The sequence below is a fragment of the Mauremys mutica genome, chromosome 8, assembly GCF_020497125.1.
Source record: "Mauremys mutica isolate MM-2020 ecotype Southern chromosome 8, ASM2049712v1, whole genome shotgun sequence".
Lineage (NCBI taxonomy): Eukaryota > Metazoa > Chordata > Testudines > Geoemydidae > Mauremys > Mauremys mutica.
This window is the reverse complement of record NC_059079.1, coordinates 44,126,199-44,146,302: the sequence shown is the minus strand read 5'-3', so window position 1 is coordinate 44,146,302 and position 20,104 is coordinate 44,126,199. Positions and strand designations below refer to the sequence as shown.

General features: G+C 43.8%; 2 long non-coding RNA genes across 2 annotated transcripts in view; one reads left to right on the top strand and one right to left on the bottom strand.

The window, feature by feature from the left end:
* The window catches only part of LOC123375425, a 65,228-nt gene that overhangs the window by 15,022 nt on the left and 30,102 nt on the right, over window positions 1-20,104 (top strand). The gene's annotated exons all lie outside the window — the stretch shown is intronic.
* The window catches only part of LOC123375424, a 75,973-nt gene continuing 73,030 nt past the window's right edge, over window positions 17,162-20,104 (bottom strand). Inside the window, exons 6-7 of the long non-coding RNA XR_006581442.1 lie at window positions 17,930-18,001; window positions 17,162-17,845 (exon numbers count right to left, since the gene is read on the bottom strand). This is a non-coding gene — a long non-coding RNA (uncharacterized LOC123375424). The remainder of the gene's footprint in view (window positions 17,846-17,929; window positions 18,002-20,104) is intronic.

Genomic DNA, 20,104 nt, shown 5'->3' with positions numbered 1-20,104 from the left:
GGGGCAAATTGCCCCTCTTGCCCCCCCCTCTGGGCGGCCCTGATCTATTCCTTACCACTGAAATAGATTTTATGGGCCAGGTTGTCTCAAGACCTGTTCAGTTGGTGTAAAGGGGCCACGATTTGGCTGCAAATGTGCAGCAGGGAATTCTGCTAGCACATGATGATTTTCTGACATACAGCTGTGATAGCTCCCAGTCTATGCCTCAGGTGTGTTGCGGAGGGATAAGTTATATTGAGGCTGCAGAGGCAACATGGAGGAGCTCTGCTATGCTATGTCTGTGCTCCACCAACATATGGACACCACATCAGTGGCTGAGTTTGAGACCCCTGCTCTAAATTCTATTTACCTTAGGGCCAGTGCCAGTCCTCAAATCCTCCCAGAGGGCCAATAATGTCATTGAAGATGGTATTCAGAAAAGAAAACGTTTATATTGTATTTTTATTTTGAGTATCTTAGAAATAATAAAACTGTCATACAACTTTTATACAATTTTTCGCCTGCCAGAGAGTTTAGTGTTTGCCAGACACCTGGCAATGCTTCAGTTCTGTCAGTTTGTTGATGTTTGGCCTCAGTGACTGAGCAGTTGAAACCTTCAGGACTTCAGCAAGGTGGGTATCAGATAGTTGTGTTTGGTATTTTGACTTGTTTATATTCATTGTGGGGGAAAAAAGTGATGCTGCTGCCATGACAGACTCTGCCTGGCAACTAATGATGCTGCTTCCATGACAGATGCTGCCCAGCAACTAATGATGTCCCTCTCCCCCAGCCAATGGGAGCTGTGGGGAGTGGCACCTGTAGCAGACATTGCTGGCTGTGTGACTGCATGCGTCTCTCTCCTCCGTGGGCTGCAGTGGGGAGGTTCTCAGGCCACAGATGGCCCGCGGTTGGGACCTTGAGACCCCTGATTTAGAGCAACCTATCAACAGCTCTTAGTTTTGTCAAACTAGAGTTGGAGCTGGAGCCAAGAATCTTAAAGATCTTGACCTACATAGTCATATAATAAAGCATAAGAATCATCTATGGTGAAAGTAATTGGTAATAATAGGAATATGCAGCCTTTAAAAAATACTTGCCTGGAGACCTAATCTTTGTATATCTGCCATAAATTCTGTATTCAGAGAAGGAAAATAGTTCTCAAATCTGCCTTTAATACCTAAATTGTGATCCTAAACCGTGCTAATGGCTATTAGCATGAATCATGAGTCCATAACCCCTTGCTCACTGAAGTACTAGTTTCCATGTGATGTGGTTAAATAATAATCTTGTGACCTTTCTTGATGAGAACCAATATTTTGGTAATCATATCAATGAATATAAAAGAGATATTTTCTCTTTGTTTAGCCTGGATTACAGTCTATGAAATTTGAATTTGGAAAAAGAAATTACTTCTAAGTAGGTCGAAGTGTCACTCTGACTCATGGGTATTTGGTTTAAAAAAAATTCTCTGCAATTATTTGCTGATCTATCAAGCCCTTAAATTTTTATAATCCTCAATATCTCTAACAAATACAATTTTCCAACCCAGTATCACTGGCATCACAGATGCAGCAGGTCATGGGTGTTTTTTTTTAAATGGGTGTCTGTTTCAGAATTTGGTTATTTAAAATGTATGTAATTTAATTATCAAAAAGCAAATACACTGTAGACAAAAGTCACTGACCTAAAATGTTGTCTTTAAGCTTCCTAGCATAGCTGAGATAGTGGAATGATGTAAAATGACATGAAGGCTGAAAACATAATTGCTCACTGTAGGTCTTTTTTTCAATAGCTAACATTATTCTAAAGATGAAAAGTGACAGTTATATATTTTTGGAATCACTTTCCTGTAGGAAAGGAACAAGCAATCTATTTATTTTGCTACTGCTGGGGCTGACTCAGAACTATATTTATAAAAGTTTATTTATTGACATTGTGGACCAAATTTTCAAAGCAGCCTCTAACCAAAAACTAATTTTGGACTTGGTACTTTTGTGCAAGGAGCTCTGTGCCAAATGAGCAGTTAATGGTCTATCCAGTTTACATGCACAAAATCACAAGTTTATTTCTAGGAGCAAATGCCATATTCTTGGGCACCTTAAATCAAAGGTTCTTCAAGATGAGTGTTCAAAATTCAGAGGCAGTGGCTGAAAATGCAGCCCTATAAGACTACATAACACTGCTAAATGGCAGTGATGCATGCTCTACCTTAATTCTCTGAATGCTAGTAATATTTAAATTCTGCAATGGACACATCAAAGATTCCATTTTAATCAAACACAACCAAACAGTGATGACATTAACTTTTCAAAGGAGGCTTCACCAACAGTTCAGTTAAAAATATGATGGAAAACTTGAGTTACAATGAAAATTCAGGTAGGCTTTTTCCCCCTATTTGCCTGTGAAATTTGTGGTGGGGCATGAATGAAACAATGCACATGTGAAGGCATGGAAAACCAGATTAGTGAGCAACTTTATTTAAAAGCTGGTAACCTTTTGTTACTAGCAGGATCTTAATTCAGGTGAATAGAGACCCTCATAGTGATTAAAAGTGAGGAAATGTCATTGGATGATGATGAAGATTTTTAAAAACAAACAAACTCCAAACTAGAGAAACTGAAGTCCAATTCAGGAAACCAGAGATCTGTACTGAAATTCCCATATGACCTCTCCTGATCCTTTATAGATCCATTTGATTCAATGAGGCAGCGTGGAGGAAAGAAATGGTTTGTAACCACTCTCCATAACAATCTGCATATGTCATTTAACTCTAATTGGCAGGAATCCTCCCAAAATGGTGTCACTTGTAGACACCTAATTGTATTAGCCCTTACTTTGTTTAGCAAAGGTTAGTATTTTCTCCTGCCAAATAATGTTATAGTCATGGAGAAATTAAACACATCTGACTATATGCTAGAAAACAAATGGCAAGGTAATTAATGGTTCAAAATTTTTTGTTAGAATTGAGTATTATCATTAGTTATGCACAATCCTTGCCTAGAACCAAGAACCCACATGGAAATTGGGTGAATTCAGGTTTTTGTCAGGGTACATAAGATTGACAGACCCAGACTATTCCTGCTGAGGTTCCCAAGCAAGTAATAGCCAGCTTCTAGAAACATCAGCAAGTTCATTAGCTTCTGCACCAAGCACTAGGGGGTGTCTGACCCTGCTGCTTAGTCCTTCACCTGTTACTCTATTAGGAAGCCACCCACTGCAAAGGCCTTCATGGAACTAAGGGGGTAGTGGTTGTACAAGGTAGCCTTAATAAGATAGAAAATGGTGAAGGAGGAGGGTGAGTAATCTCCCTTATAGACTCAAGGAATGGATCATGGTAAAGTATGGACTCGGTGGTAACCTCCTTTGTGTAATTAACTCTGAAGGATCCAGTTTGTGACACCCATGTGGACCAGACCTTGCATTTTGGTTCACTTTTAGCTATTATGCTGCTTGTAGTATTGTATCTGATTCCAGAAATGGCTTTACACAATGCTTATACCTGCTCACCAATAAGTGCAGCAATGTGTCATGTCTGAAATGTAGTGATACATTATTTAAATGAAACCTTCATTTCTAGGGGCCTGATCCAAAGCTCTTTGAAGTCACTGGAAGGGTTCCTAATGACTCCAGTGGGGTATGAAACTAGGGTATTGAGGAGATGATTGAGCAGGGGCTCTGAACCAGGAAGGCACACAGATGAGTGACCTGATGAAAAACCTAGATGACTTTTATTCTTCCTGATAGTTCAAGTGCAACAAATGAAGCTATTTTTACCAGTTCTCTGCTCCATATACTAATTATGGAAAGTGGAGCATAAAGTACAGTGGGGAAACAAGTCACTGTCAAGTGTGCTGATGCTGCCACTGTCAAATGTAACTATGCTGTGAACTTTCTCCCCACCCACGTACCTCAGCGTGAACAAAGCTGAAGAGACTGCCTCGTGGCAGGTAAGGCCAATTATCATCATGTGGGTGTAAAGGTTGTAGCTGCAAAATGTACATTGTGTCCTAAAGCCTCTTGCATGTAGCTGCAAAAGTCATTTGCATGTGCAAACTGGGTAATTGGGCCTCCAAGTGTTATATGCCCAATTGCCGAGAGACACCCACAACTCTTTTCCTGGTAGAAATGTGTGTGTTTGTAGAGAACGTGTCTTTTAGATGCATTGTTTAAAGACAGCCCATGTACCCTATAACTGAAAAACCTTGCATGTAGTGTAATGAACTGCAGAACATACAGAGGCTGTGTTTCTCATGTTCTCAGGGGCTTTGTTGCAGTTTGTTTGCAGATCTTCAGTTAGCGTAAACTGGCATAACTCTGCTAAAGTCAGTAGATGTATGCAGGGCCGGCTCTGGCTTTTTTGCCGCCCCAAGCAAAAAAAACACCCTGCGGGGCGGCTGGAGCCAGAGTGCAAACTTTCGGCTAGCGGGACTCCCTGGCTGCAGACATGCCCCAGGCAGTGGAGTGCACACCCCGGCTAGCGGGGGGAGGGAGCGGGGTGGGAGAGAGAGGGGGGGGACGGGACGGCCAGGGCTTCCTTCAGCCAAGGCTTCCTTCAGCCAGGGTGCTCACCAGGGCTCCGCACTGCTCTGGTCAGCGGGGAGGGAAGGACGCGGGCTGCCGGGCTTGCTGCAGACCTGGCACCGGCTGGGGCAGACGGAGCGCGCAGCTGGCTCCCAGCAGGGCAGTCCCCTCCTCCGCGCCGCTGCCCCCTACAGGGTGGCCAGAGCAGCGAACAAAAAAAAAAGGAGGTGGCCATGCCGCCCTAGGATTGGACGGAATGCTGCCCCTTAGAGTCTGCCACCCCCCAGCACGAGGTTGCTTGGCTGGTGCCTGGAGCCAGCCCTGGATGTATGCTCACTCAAACCAGATGAGGATCTGATCCTGTTTGTTAATTAGTTAGCAGATCAGCAGCAGCTAGAACTTCTGGAATGATCTCATGCAATTGTTTTGGGGGAATACAAAGATCTTTCTAGGGACACTACTAATAATTTTTCCTCAATAATATTCTCAGGGTTACAGCTGCTGCTTACTGTCACCGAGTTCTCTCTCTTACTTCCTTCCCCACCCACCCCCAACCAACCTTTCTGTATCTCCAAACATCTTACCTGAATTTTTTCAGTTTCTCTTAGGTCAGTAGCAGTTCTTGGCCTTTAACAGTATCCACAGTCTGTGGGAGGGAAAGGGCAGTGGGCTTGGTAGCCTCATCATCTCTGTCTTCCTGGTAACCAGCAGCATATTGACACTGCTGAAATGCCATCCAAAAGCAGCTTAATAAAGATGCACCAACATGAGTTTTAAGCTTGCCATGGCTCATTATTTTGTCTCAAATACAGCAATTAGCACTGGGTGTACTTTATGATAATTAGGAATATGTTTTACACATCAGATGGTGATGCTGACTTTTGAGAGCAACCACCTGGGCCCAACTCAATTTAGCCAAAATATTTCTGTATCTTTTTCTGATTTCAGTGGTACAAAATGCTTATGAGAAATAGTTTTTAAATGGTTTCTTTCACCACTGAATAATTGACTCAAGTACCTTGTGCATCTTGCTATTCAAATAAATTGGGAGTAACTTGCTATTTCCCACAGGCATTCTGACAGTCTAGATATCTCATTCTTTAATGGGGTTGTCAGATGTCTGGTTTTTGACTAGAAAGTCAGGTCAAAATGGGACCTGTGCAGTCTCTGGTCAGCGCTGCTGTCTGGACACCAAAAGTCCAGTTACCGCAGTAACCACAATCTGCCTCTGCCACCGGGAAGGCCGGAAGAGCAGCTGCTTCTGGAGAAGGAGGAATCCTGACAGTGCACAGCACTTGAGGAGCTGGGCTGGCAGCTGGGCTTCCCACCCATCCTGCCTTTTCAGCCTCCCATGGCCCTGGTTTTCTCCATCCCCTCGCTCCAGGGACAGACACCCCCTCCACACCTCAGTGCCCTGATTGGGCAGGCAGGCCCTCCCACCCTGGCTGAATCATGGGGGGAGGGGAGAGTAAGTGACAGGGGGGGCCTGTAGTATTTGGGTTTGAAAAAATGGAAAGTTGGCAACCTGCGAGTGTGTCTAATACAGAATAAAATAACTATGACAGTGTTCATCTGAACGTTGCTTTGCAGCTTTGTCTCCTAAGATACCAAAAATTCAGAGATTTCAGGCAGAGAAGCATACAATTTGGCTCAATTTCAGGCTCGCACTCCATCAGAGCCTAATGAGAAACTTTGAGGCTTCAGAATGAAGAGCAGTACTGAGGGCTTGGCTACACTGGAGAGTTGCAGCGCTGGTGGTGGGTTTACAGCGCTGCAACTTACTCACCGTCCACACTTGCAAGGCACATACAGTGCTGCGTCTCCCTGGCTGCAGCACTGGCTGTACTCCTGCTCTGCCTCGGGTATAACTATTGCAGCGCTGGTGATGCAGCGCTGCTCCACCAGTGTGGCCACCAAAAGCGCTATTATTGGCCTCCAGAGGTATTTGGAGGTATCCCAGAATGCCTGTTCAGCCACTCTGCTCATCAGTTCGAACTCTACTGCCCTGGCCTCAGGTGACCCGCCCTTTAAATGCCCCGGGAATTTTAAAAATCCCCTTCCTGTTTGCTCAGCCAGGTGTGGAGTGCAATCAGTGAATCTTTCCAGGTGACCATACCTCCACGCGCCAAATGAGCCCCAGCAACTGGCGAGTTGCTGGACCTCATCAGTGTTTGGGGGGAAGAAGCTGTGCAGTCCCAGCTGTGCTCCAGCCATAGGAATTACAATACCTTTGGCCAGGTATCAAAGGCCATGCTGGAAAGGGGCCATGACCGGGACGCGGTGCAGTGCAGGGTTAAAGTGAAGGAGCTGCGGAGTGCCTATTGCAAAGCCCGCGAGGGAAACCGCTGCTCTGGCGCTGCCCCCACGACCTGCCGTTTTTACAAGGAGCTGGTTGCGATACTTGGGGGTGACCCCACTGCCAATCCGATGACCATGATGGACACTTCAGAGCGGGGGGGGGAGGGAGGGGAGGAAACCGAGAGTGAGGGTACTGGGATGGGGGGAGACACCCCGGAGTCCCAGGAGGCATGCAGCCAGGAGCTCTTCTTAAGCCAGGAGGAAGGTAGCAGCCGGTACTTGGTGAAGGAGAAGCAGAGGAGCGGGTTACCGGTAAGCGGCTTTTATTTTCAGGATGGAAATGTTTCGGGAGAGGAGGCGGGGGTTAGGGCTACATGCATGCATGCCTAGATGTGGAATAGCCCATTGATGCGGTCTATCATGTCGCGGTAATCGGCATCGGTAATCTCTTCAAAAGTTTCAGCCAGAGCGTGGGCAATGCGCTTGCGCAAGTTTATAGGGAGAGCCACTGTGGTCCTTGTCCCAGTCAGGCTAACGCGTCCGCGCCACTATGCTGCGAGGGGTGGGGGGACCATTGCTGCACACAGGCAAGCTGCATAGGGGCCAGGGCAGAATCTGTATTGCTGTAGAAGACCCTCCCGCTCTTTCCAGGTGACCCGCAGCAGCAAGATATCTTCCAGGATTAACTCCTGTGGAAAATGTTGGGAAAGTGTTCAGTGCAGATGCCCCCTGTAGCTGTTTGCTGTTCCCAACGCACAGAAACCCCTGCACAGCCCTGAAGCAATCAGTCCCCCTTACTCACCATTTCGTGGCTCCTGTGGGTTATGTGCGCTCTGTTTGGTATGGGAAAAGTATGCTAAAGTGAAGACTGTAAACTCCTTCACTGTGTGGGAATAACTGTCTGGATGAGATTATAAACAATGCTGCCTCTGTTAACTGTTGCCATTTTTGCCTTTCGAAAAATGTCCTTGACTACTGGTGCGCCAAGCGGACTCTATCCAGTCACACGTAGCCATGCAGGCAGAGCACTACCGTGCTGCTCCCACATCCCAAAGCTCTTTCCCTTGTGCCCCAATGTCAGCTCCAAACCCCCTTCCCCAGCATCCAGGTTCTTACCACCACCAGCTGCCCCCAACACCTGTACGTTCACCAACCAGCCCGGAGAACTATGACCCTTACCCTCTGCACTCAACCCCCATCACCATGCAGTATTTTCATCCTGAAGTGCAGCACTCATTGCACAGCACTCCAGACAGGACATATTCAAACCTGTGACTGTACAGTCCACCCCCCTGCCCTTTTAGGTTCCCAAAATGTTGTGTGTCTGTCAAGAAAGTTTTTTTTTCTTTTCAATAAATGAATTCTTGGCTTTGAAAACAGTCTTTATTATTGCAGAAATTGAAAGATACTGTAGCCCAGGAAAGAAACAGGCACTGCAAATCATTTTAGGAAAAACAGATTCCTGCTAACATTGTAACCACTGCACTTCACTCCCGTGCAAGGCAACAAACATTACTGTTGGCTTTCAGCCTCAAATTCCTCCCTCAAAGCATCCCTAATCCTTGTAGCCCTTTGCTGGGCCTCTCTAGTAGCCCTGCTCTCTGGCTGTGCAAATTCAGCCTCCAGGCGTTGAACCTCGGCGGTCCATGCCTGACTGAATGTTTCACCCTTCCCTTCACAAATATTATGGAGGGTACAGCACATGGATATAACCGCAGGGACGCTGCTTTCCCCCAAGTCTAGCTTCCCATACAGAGATCGCCAGTGCCCTTTTAAACGACCAAAAGCACACTCCACAGTCATTCGGCACCGGCTCAGCCTGTAGTTGAACCGGTCCTTGCTCCTGTCAAGCTTCCCTGTATACAGTTTCATGAGCCAAGGCATTAACGGGTAAGCGAGGTCTCCAAGGATCACAATGGGCATTTCGACGTCATCTACTGTGATCTTCCGGTCTGGGAAAAAAGTCCCGGCTTGCATCTTCCCGAACAGACCACTGTTCCGAAAGATGCGTGCATCATGCATCTTTCCAGGCCAGCCTGTGTAAATGTCAATGAAACACCCACGGTGATCCACAAGTGCCTGGAGAACCATAGAGAAATACCCCTTCCGATTAACATACTCGGATGCTAGGTGGGGTGGTGCCAGAATAGGAATATGCGTCCCATCTATCGCCCCTCCACAGTTAGGAAAACCCATTTGTGCAAAGCCATCCACAATGTCCTGGACGTTCCCCAGAGTCACGGTTCTTCTTAGCAGGATGCGATTAATGGCCCTGCAAACTTGCATCAACACGATTCCAACGGTCGACTTTCCCACTCCAAACTGGTTCCCGACCGATCGGTAGCTGTCTGGAGTTGCCACTCGCTTCTCCACTGGCAGGGCAGCTCTCAATCTCGTGTCCTTGCGCCGCAGGGTGGGGGCGAGCTCAGCACACAGTCCCATGAAAGTGGCTTTTCTCATCCGAAAGTTCTGCAGCCACTGCTCGTCATCCCAGACTTCCATGACGATGTGATCCCACCACTCTGTGCTTGTTTCCCAAGCCCAAAAGCGGCGTTCCACGGTGCTGAGCATTTCCGTGAATGCCACAAGCAATTTAGCGTCATACGCGTCAGGCGACTCAATATCATCATCGTCGGACTCCTCACTGTCACTTTGGAGCTGAAGGAATAGCTCAACTGCCACACGTGATGTGCTGGCGAGACTCATCAGCATATTCCTCAGCAGCTCGGGCTCCATTTCCCACAGAAATCACGCTGCACAGAAACTGTTGGGAGAGTCACAATGGCGCCAAACGTGGACGGAAAAACAGTGACTGCTGGGATGTGAAGCGATGCGTCACGGGGCGTTGGGACAGGAAGCAGAATGACCCACACCCTTCCGTCCCCTTCCCACAACCCACGGCGCCAAAATGGGACTAGGTGCTCTGTGGGATAGCTGCCCATAATGCACCACTCCCAACAGCGCTGCAAATGTGGCTACACTGCAGCGCTGGTAGCTGTCAGTGTGGCCACACTCCAGCGCTTACCCTACACAGCTGTACGAAGACAGCTGTAACTCCCAGCGCTGCACATCTGCAAGTGTAGCCAAGCCCTGAGAAACTAATGGCAGCAAACTTGTTATCTTGAGGAGGTTTTTGTCATTGGAATTACAGTTTTAATCAGGAGTCATTGTTTAAATTAACTTAGGTGCCAGCTTTTGTTTGTTCTCACAAATGCATCATCCACAACCCTTAATGTCCCTGTTCATGTAATTGTGTGTGCATGAAACAACATAGGAGGAAATTGGGATATGTATCATCAGTACATCCTATTATTGACTAAGTGAAGGTCCAGTCCTGCTTCTTTTGAAGTACCTGGCAAAATTCCAGTCAACTTCACTATTGGAAGGTTAGGCCCTTGGTCAACTCACCAAACTGGGGTGGGGGTGGGGGAGTTGTGGGGTTTTTTTTTTGTTTTAAACTGTAGTTATCACTGAATATACTATTGTTTGGTGGAGAAAGCCACAAGAGCCTAAGATAAAGTCTCCTTTGACAGTATATTGGGTTCTGTATCATTCTCTACTAATGAGGAAAAAACCAGAACTTCAAAGCTGAGCCTCTCGGACTTGCAGTGGGTATCAATTAGGATCCCTAGCAATTAGAATCCCTGAATCTGTCTCTGTGGTTTTGGCCTCAGTTCAGATATGAGCCCAGAAAGGGGCACTTGCTTTCAGTACCAGTCAGGCTGAAATCTCGTAACACAAGATCTTCTGAGATGTCCACTATTCCTGTCCAAATGGTCTGAAAACAGTTCAGTATTTTGAAGCTGTCCAATGCAAACACTGGCCTTGATTCCATCAAACTAAAAACTCTAATCCCAGCCTTAAACCTCATCTAAAATTAGAAGCTGAAGGTCTCATAACAGAAATTGCTATATGGCTATGCCAGGTATGTCTGCATTTGCAGTCCTCAGGGAAATGCTTACTGGTTGTGACAAAGTGAAATACTGGAGGAAACAGGGCCCGCTCCAGACACCAGCTTATCAAGCAGGTGCTTGGGGCGGCAACTCCGGAGCAGGGCGGCACTTTCAGTTATTTGGCGGCAATTCGGCAGAGAGTCCCTCACTCCCGCTCAGAGCGAAGGACCTCTTGCTGAATTGCCACAGATCGCGATTGCGTTTTTTTGTGTCTGCTTGGGGCACAAAACCCCTGGAGCTGGCCCTGGGAGGAAACTAGTATCTCAATATACAATGCTGAGCTAGTGAACATGACTGTTTCTCTTTCATCATTTGATCTCTCTGGAGCAGAATAGAAATTTTTTTTGTCTAAAAGTGATCTTGTTTGCATCTGTTTTTCACTGTTTTTTTGAGGGAACAACCACCTTCCATTTTAGTGTTAATTGGAGTTTATAATGGGTGCCATTTTAAGATGTGTTGGATGGTTGTTCACTTTTACAATAGAATTTCAGGCATCCTCATTATTTAAATTGGGCTTACCACAATATCTGCAGTGCTTCCTGATTGCATAGCTTGTGGTAAATGTCCAGGTTTTAATTGCTCCCTTGGTACATGCACACACTCTGAAGACAACTCTTATTTCTGTGTCTGAGATGGAACTTATTCTTCTTTAGGGCCTGTGAAAATTTTCTGGTTTGTTTTGGGATGGAGTAGGGGGTTCTCTGAGCCCCTCCCTGCACTTCTGGGAGGGGTGTGTGCTTTTTAAGGGCTGGTGTTAAAGTACTCTGGTAAATAAATTGTTTTAAATAGCCATTTTATAAGATACTGCTGTTTATGTTCTTGCCAGGGCTGGCTCCAGGGTTTTTGTCGCCCCAAGCAGCCCCTCCCCCCCCCCCCCCAAAGCCGCTATTGCGATCTGCAGCAATTCAGCAGGAGGTCTTTCGCTCCGAGCGGGAGTGAGGGACCCTCCGCTGAATTGCCGCCGAATAACTGAAAGTACCGCCCCGCTCCGGAGTTGCTGCCCCAAGCACCTGCTTGATAAGCTGGTGCCTGGAGCCGGCCCTGGTTCTTGCCTGCTAATGCATGCTGCCCACTTTCTTTAAGTTTTAAAATCTTAGAGAAATGTCTGTTGTTTTGAAGGGAAATTAATGTTCTGGAGAAATTGCTCTAAGTTCAACAAATGTTAAGTCCTGCATTGCAGTGAGATGAAATACACTGATACAAAGTGGACTTGGCTATCTGGGACTCAGCAAGGAATGATAGTAGATAAATGTAAATGTTGGCATTTGTAATGGCGCTGTGTTGCTATGCTTGGCTGAAAGAGATGGGAGTTAAAAGCTCATTTTAGGGAGCTTGACTTGCCTGCATTTGGAATATTGTGTGAATTTCTAGTACCTATAGTTTGGGGAGGATCTAAAACAATGCAATGAAAAGGAAAAAAGATATAGAATTTGATTAAGGGTGAATGAGGAAGTTACAGTTGAACATGCCTATCTGTTTGCTCTTTAGAACTTCTACAGCAGGGAGAATTCAAAGTGATTAGGCACATAATATAAACCTAAACCTGATCATGGTTTCTCGGTACCTTTTGAGGAGTAACAATATAAAGGAAGGAAAGAGAATGAAGTATAGTAGTTGCAAATACAGAAGGACAAAGAGCAGTGCTGGAATGTAGAACAAAAAAAGGTGGGCTACATCATTGGATGTTCTTGTGGTTAAGGGATTTTTCCTTTCTTCCCAGTAAGCCGTGATTGGGACATGGCAGACCTGAGAACAGAACCCAGGTCTTGCCCAAAATTACACAGAAAGTCTGTGGAAGTCATTTAATCTCTACATACTTCATTTCCCCCATCTGTAAAATAGGGATAAGATTTTCCTCCTTCATAGTAGTAGTGTACACAAAGGACTTGTCTACACAGCCCCTCAGTTTGGACTGCGGGAGTTGCATAGGGCATTAGCGTACTGCACTTTGACTGCCCAATGTGGATGCTGCTGGCATGAACTGAAAAGGTACCTAGTTTGTCTTTTATCAACAGGATTACATTAATGCAAACTAGGTACCTTTTTAGTTCATGCCAGCAGTGACCATGTGAGGCAATTAGAGCATAACAATTGGGTGCTCTTCAGTTCCTAGTGTAGATGTAGCATAGGTAATGACTTTGAAGTTTTCTTCCTTCTGTGGTAGTGAACATCAGATTCTTCATCCCTTGCAGTCTTTAAGTCAAAACTGGGTCTTTCTAAATGAGGCGCTGTGGCCTGCGATGTGCAGGAGGTCAGTTTAGATGATCACAGTGGTCCTTCTGGCCCTAAAGTCTTCATCTATGAGCTCAAACATAAATCCAGGGCTTGATCCAGAATTTTTTGGGTGAAGTTCTCTGGCCTGTGTTATGCAGGAGGTCAGGCTAACTGCAGGAACACTCAGAGGAAACTTTAAAAATCTGATCTTTAAATCTGGTCAACTGCTCAGAGTTGGCTGTGCTTTAATTCCAATCATGCTGTTGTGACCACTGATGGGGGAACAGAGAACTGTATTTTACCACCTTCGTCTTTCTATTAGGAGGATAAATCTTAAAACCTAGCATTACTGTTAACAGTCAGGATCCATTGCATTCACTGTAGCTTTGATATGCTTGACCTCATAGTATAAATTGCTCTGAGTGAATTACTAACAATGGCATTGTTCATGGCCATTTTTTTGCAGAAGACCTCTGGTCAATGGGGATTTATAACATTATATATAATATCAACAAACCATAGAAATAGAAATGAGACCTTTCCATGGAACTTCAGAATAATCATTACTAACAAGGTCAGCCCCCAGCCTAATACTTTGTCTTATGCGGTTTTTTTATACCAATAATATTGTATGCAAGTAAGTGGTCTGTAAACTAGCTGGTCAGGAGGCATACTGTGCAATATGTTGGCTACAATGAGGTATCTTGTGTCTAAATAGAGTTAGGCATCAAAGGAAGAAGAGACTTGAGGATGATGCCCATTAATGGAAGTTATAGTCAGTACCATTAAAACATAGCTGGTTATTAAACCTACTATTTACTTTTGACTTGTAATTTTTAGCATCCCCTATAATATCAGTGGGAAATACCACAAGTATTTCAGTAAACCTAACTAATAGTGGGTGATTAATATACAGTCCTTGATGGCTCACACCATATACACATGTGCCAAACTCAGTCCCTCCTAATTTCTGTATGTGAGATGGAACTTGTAGAGATTCTTGGCTTTTTTTTCTTTTATCTGCCCGAATGCTCTTACATCCATGTATCTGTGATATCTGTCTTGAAATTCACATAGGATCAGCCTACATGTTGTCCCTGCCAGCAGGTAGGGGATCTTGGGGGACAATTACTGCACTGGTGGGTGGGGAGGGGTTTCTTTTGGTGAACAGTAAGGGGGTTTCAATAGTGGGGTACAATACAGTAGGATACAATACAGTGGGTAATGAATTAACACAGAAATATATGATGTAACAGGTAGTTAACAATTTCTATGTAAAGGGTGTGTCACAGCAGCAAATAACCAACTAACAGTTATGGAAAAATATGTTAAATAACAAACAATTTAGGTAAAAATGTGTCACAGTGGTGTAAATGTAGAATGTGAGGTGTATCAGAGAGGAAAAAGTAACCAATGGGGTTTTATGCTAGAGATTTAAACTTAGTGAAACACAGAGAAAGCTCGGGGGAGGGGGGCTGACAGTGAGAAGACAGACTTAATTACAATCATACAGAACACAGCAAAATCTTATCTATGATTTAACTTAACCAAGACTATACAAATTAGTAAGTAACAAAACACAATGCAACAATTCTCTAAGCCTAACTTACAGAGTACAATGTTAAACCTAACTTAACCACAGCTATGCAAAATGAAATTACAATTTATCTACACTAAAGGCTAAACCTAACCTAATGGGTGCACCTTATACTAGGGGTAGTTCTCCAAGGGTGTGGCTGCAGCAGTGGGACAACTGCAAGTGGGCTGCCCAGGATAGAATCCAGGGAGGCACAGCTTGGCAGTGGCACAGGTTTATTTTTAGCAGCACAGACCACGGAGTTAGCTTAGGTCTGTCTGCTGGGGAAACAGAGCCAGCAGCCAGGACAGGGGGAGTTTGCAAGAGGGAGTTCTTACCAATCCCTAGGACAGCAGCAAAGGCAGAAGCAGGCACAGCAGTTTCAGCATCAGAGGACTCAATTCGCTCACAATACTCAGGAGATCTCCAGGTAAAATTCGTTGTTCGTGGGAGGGGAGTTTAAAAACGGGGGTACGCTCAAAAATAAAATGAGAGCGGAGAAAGGACCCCCCCAGAACCCCTGGCAGATCAGACCAGGCAGCAATGCAGGAATCTTTCTAAAGTCTGATCAGAAAATGTCTGGTTATAAAGGCAAACTTAGGCAGTTTCCCGCCAGTAACTTTGATTGGTTCCCCTTGTTAGAGGGGAGGATAGAAGGCATAGAACAGGTCTGGGCAAGTTCTAAGCCACAGGCATTACTCATACACTTAGCTATGTGGCCATAAAAGGTCTTGCATACCTGGGCAGAGCACCTCTACACTGAGCCCAGGTCTGAACAAAGGAGCCAAAAGCCCCCCCCTCTCTTGAGCAGAGCAATGGCTCCAGTTAGTCTGCACAAGTCATTTCCATGAACAGCAGGGCCAGGCTGTGACTTTTGTTAGCCCATGGCCAGGAGGGGCGGACACACAGAACAAGCAGAAAGGAGAGGAAAACAAAAAAGTGCAGCAGGGGGACAGCTGTAAATGCTTAATTTCATAACTCACTGCTCCCGTGAGGGGATAGTATAACCTAGTCCAGGTGAAACTGTTTTTACACTCTCTCTCTCTATATGAAAACTATTTAAATTATAAGGTGTTTTTCCCTCTATAATAAAGCTGTTCTCCTAATAAGTGTTTGTATAGTGCCTAGCCTAATCCTGATGATGGCCTCTCTGCACTACTGTAATATAAATATTAAATAATATTGAATCAGTGCAGGAAACAAAATAAGGTAGAGCTCCTCTGACACAGGAAGATAATCGGGTATTATAAAGAAAGATTCCTTATACAAAACCATATATTCAAAATCAGCTTCCTTCTATGTGTAGCTGAAGTTTGTATCTCCACACCAATTCTAGTCTGCAATTTTGCTAACCAAATAGCACGAATGATTCCCATTTCTTCTCTGTTAGGATGACTCCATACCAGGATATTATTCTTCCCATGTTGCCAAATTCCAGGCTCTTCTGTTCAGATAAATACCATGTCTATTTATAAACTCATAACACAGCATAGCTATCTAGCTAATATTTAAGAGGCTCACTGAGTCCAACAGGATCTAGCATATTACAACTCATGTTTAAATAAATCTGAATTCACACAGGTGCCAGGAGATATTAGCTGCACCTTGATCTGAAAGTTACGACTTTCAATTATAAGATGTAGCTTTTGTGATCTCCAGAGAAACTGCTCCCTTTTTAATATACCTTTGGGGTCGTTAGAGTAAGAAATTCTATAGTCATCTGGGGCACCATGCCAGAAAAGAAGAGAGAACGCAGAGAGGATGTTGGTGGGTACCACTTAAAATACCCGGGGCTGGGAGGAAGAGAACCTTAGGAAAAGTGATGGAACAAAGTCTAGAACCTTGCAGGGTCTCCAACAACAGTTCACCTGGAACTATCCCCTCTCTATTGTGGTAACTGGAACAAAGCAAAATGTATCTTCATACTAAGAGTACCACATAGCAGCAAGTTAACTAAAAATCCATATGTTTCTAGGAGGACATGACCTTAGAATTTTGGGTATTTGTTTAGAGAACTGGTTCTCTTCCTATGTGCATTGATCCATGTCAGATCTCTGTTGTGAATCTAACTTTTTAAAATTATTCTTTAATTACCTCATCACCATCAAGTTACAGAAGAAACTGCCATTTCATGTGTTGAAGCTTCTATTTATATGCATAGTGAAAAGCAGACGTTGTCAGTGGTAATGCGTGTCACAAGGGAGAGACAAATGAAATGATTTGTCATTCCTCTCCTTTTGGAAGTAATGTCTATGCAAAAACTCACCAACATACTAGAAACTGAAGCTAATGGCTGAAACTGGCTTAGAGAATTACATGATGTTTCAGTACCCATTCAGCTGGTGTTAAAAACTTAGGTTGATGCCTGAGATTTATTGGTGAAGCATGAGTGGGGCTAGGAAAGTAGTCGTGTGCTTCAATTTTTTCCTTTTATTTTTTTCCCTTTATACCCGGCATCAAGGAACGCAGCATGGCCACTCACAGCTCTAGCCCATAATTTATAACAACGAGCTGAACTTTGTTACCAGCCATACAAGTAATTTCTTTCTGGCTTATCGCAAAACAGTACAAAGAGGCAAGTCCAATAAGGTGTATGTTTTAATGTTTATTAGGTGTTTAAATAAACTTCACATAGCAATTACACCAAGATCAAGAATATTATCACCATTCTTTAACTAAGGCTCCCATTTGTAAGAAATTTTGGCGTGAGTTTGTCTTGTTTTGCCAAGGAGACACATAGCCGTCATCTCTCTGAATGTGCAATGTTGCAGTACATAGATTCTTTTTATTATTATTATTATTATTATTATTGTTTTATTTTTATTTTTAGAGGTGTTTTCAACCATCTCTCCTCTTGTGTTCAGAGTACTCAGGGGTGCATACAGGGAGGCTTTTTCTATACCAGAGTTTTTGTTAATATCTGTAGTAAGTAAGAGAGAGTAATGGCAGAATGAGCTCCCTTTATGTTGTAATCAGCTCCAGGAAGGAGCGACTGTTGTCTCAACCATCTGAGTCAAACCAGCTTAAAACAAAAAATCCTGAAGATATTCCTCTTTTGATCAGAAAAGTTTCATATATGAAAGACTTTCAGTGCTGCTTTCAGAGCTGATATTCCTCTTGACTGTGATCACAAAAAGTGGGGCCACAGTTGCATTCATTGTTCAGTGAGCTTGTCCACATAGTTAAACCCACCGACAGCAATGAATGTTGATTGTGACCTTTTTAGTAAAGCTCTGCAAAGAGGATGGGGTGGGGGAAAGAGATACCTTGTGTGCTGGTTTGGCAGCTGTCTTCATTGAAAGGCCTGAAAGCATGAAGCAAGGAGGATGATGGTTAGCTGGAGGGTACAATCAACGGTCGATGGTTTTCACTTTAATTCCAAACTCACCGACAGCGTTGAATGTTCACTGAAGCAACCACTAAAAACAGAACTCCACTGACTTGACAGCATCCTTAAAATCTGAAAGGGGGGGAAAAATCATAACTGACACAATGGTTTTAATCATACAGATTATGCAGTTTGTCATTGTTCCCTTAGCACCACCACCCACCTTCCTTGGCCCGTTCTATTACAATCCTATAGCAAGGAACTGGCAACTCTCCAGGCTTTGATCCTATGAAAAGAAAAGGTCTGTTTCATTTATTGAAAAGCTTTTATTTATCTAGTTTAGAAATCTAGACCAAAATTATCTAGTGTTGTCAGTCAAACCATGGAGTAAAATGTTAATCAAAGTGTGTAATCCCATAGTTCTACACAACTGGGTTAAAAGCACAATGAACCTGCAATGTCACTAATAGATTGCCCAGTCCCAATAAAGTGTCTTTTGCTGGGTGAATTCAATCAAACCTGAATCTGTTTAAGATTGTCGGGTATTGACTGTTTTAAGCAGCATATGTTTCTCAATAAGCTTCTAGGGGAGGATGGGGAAGTAGAACTACTTCATTCTCTTTGTAAATTACCATATATGCCAGTAGTACAATATTCAATAATTGTCTGTTCTAAAAGGAGCATCCTGTTTCTTCAAATGCTTCTATACAACCCCTATAGTTAGTCTAATTCACAAAGCCCTTCTACATACCTATCCACCACACACATCTGCCTAACTTAAGAAGTCAACTGAAATCCCATTATACTAGTTTAGAGGTAATCAAATTGCAGTCTGATGCAGTGTTAGATATTCTTTAAATGTAAATTGCAGTTGGCTCCACCTGTTATGAAAATCTAGCATGAGAGTAAGAGGTGAACTTATCTGGGTCATTCTAACCAAGAGATTCCTTCTTGGAGTGCAGTGAGGTGTGTGTGTGGGGGAGGTTTTTTGTTTTTGTTTGTTTTAAGTGTCTTGTCCATATCAAGGATTTGATTATCACATTTCATGAAGTGCTCCTTCTGATAAGGCTCCAGTAATAATGGAAGTTGTTTGCCTTTCCTCTAAACCTTGCCCGTTCATTTAGACTTTCTCTTCTATCAAAACTGGCTTCTAGAAAAAAGGAAGTGTACATAGTATTGCAATTCATGTGTAACACAACAAAGATTTGTCTTCCTTGGCTATTAATTGGAAGGGTTGGGAAGTGGAAAGACACAAGTATGAATCAGAGGACAAAGTGAGACTTATCTACCTTGCTTACTATCTGCACTGGCAAGCAGAATTGGCCTGCAGAAGAGAATTACCTTGAAAGGTTCAGGCTCAACTAGAGAATCTCTCTAGCCCACTGTGCAGTAGAACTAGTTATTGAGAAACTGATGATTTGTTGGTTTTCATTAAATGCTGCATCTGAAATCTTGTTTCCAAGTGGAGTTGGTGTGGTATATTCGGCATTTCAGTGCATAACCTATTTTCAGTCACTTCAAGCATCTGCTTACTAGTATTTGCATAAATGGGAACCCAAAGCTAAAAGACACTACATATCATGACTGTGTGCTATTTCCTTTAGTATGGTAAATAAGGCTCCCTGGCAAGGACTTTTAAGTCATAGCTATTTCTTTTAACTGATCTGCCCTGCGTATACTGGAATTGATTGCCCCACTTTTTTAACATGTAATAGTAAACTAAGATAAATGATTTGCTGTCCTTTATCCAACAGAAAATCATACAGGCGTGCATAGACATGATTGCAGTGGCATAAATTGGGGTCCTCTTTCTTTTGTGGGCTATAGTGTGCTTTGTAGACAGGATGCTTCCCTCCCACCCTGCCCTTTTTTTGGCCTGGGAAATGTATCCCTTGCGATTGTGAAAGCTTCAGAATTCAAAGTAAATGCAGAATAAACTTGTTTTGCCAATACAGCCAAGAACTTGTGATGTATCCACATATAGCAGACCACAGTCTTGTGACTTGATTATCTGCTCACTCACACTGGTTTTATTCCAGTGCAACTCCATTGGCTTCAATGAAGTTACTCCTGATTTACATCATGAATGAGTGGAGAATCAGGCTCCTGGATTCGATAGGCCTTTGTTCCTATCTGCATGTGTTCAATGTTGTCCCAGCTAAATGAGTAGAGTTTAGGGTCACTCACATTTTAGCATAGAAGATGGAGGATGTTTGCTTTTTATTCTTCATTTTT